We start from the raw sequence: 670 nt of genomic DNA, 5'->3' as shown, positions 1-670 counted from the left end.
AACCTAAATCATGATGGCCGGACGCGGGATTGAACCGTCGTCCTCCCGAATGCGAGTCCAGTGTCTAGCATTACTGTTTTCTAGCAGCAGCAGTAACAGCAGCACTCCGTCTTCAGGCCACAAGTGGCCCATCGGGACCATTCGACCGCCGTGTCATCCTCAGTGGGGGATGCGGATTGGAGGGGCGTGTGGTCAACACACCGCTCTCCCAGTCGTTATGATGGTTTCCTGTGACCGTAGCCGCTACAATTCGGTCGAGTAGCTTCTGAATTGGCATCACGAGGATGAGTGCACACCGAAAAACGGCAACAGCGCATGGCGTCCTGGACGGTCACCCATCCAAATGCCGGCCATACCCGACAGTGCTTAACTTCGGTGATCTGACGGGAACTGGTGTATCCATTGCGGCAAGGCCGTTGCCCACTGTTTTCCAACTTGTTTACAACTAACATGGGTACAAGTTTACACGCACTGTGCTGTTTAATTACATGTACATTTTTTAGTTCCTGCAAGTAAACAAGGACAACCCTGATTACTACTACTTGTCCACAATTTGGCTCTATTCTATCTTATTTACATGATTCCACGACGGAATGTGCTATGAATCAACGACAGACCCATTCATTACAGTTTCGCAGAACTCACTGACGTGCACCTTGTGTATGGGGAA

The 670-nt window shown here is 50.1% G+C and overlaps 1 pseudogene; it reads right to left on the bottom strand.

The window, feature by feature from the left end:
- Positions 1-303: 303 nt before the first annotated feature.
- On the bottom strand, positions 304-421 carry LOC126177744 (5S ribosomal RNA; annotated as a pseudogene).
- Positions 422-670: the final 249 nt, after the last annotated feature.

This window comes from Schistocerca cancellata, chromosome 3, assembly GCF_023864275.1.
Source record: "Schistocerca cancellata isolate TAMUIC-IGC-003103 chromosome 3, iqSchCanc2.1, whole genome shotgun sequence".
Taxonomy (NCBI): Eukaryota; Metazoa; Arthropoda; class Insecta; order Orthoptera; family Acrididae; genus Schistocerca; species Schistocerca cancellata.
Note: the sequence above shows the minus strand (reverse complement) of the source record. Positions and strands in the feature narration are given on the sequence as shown.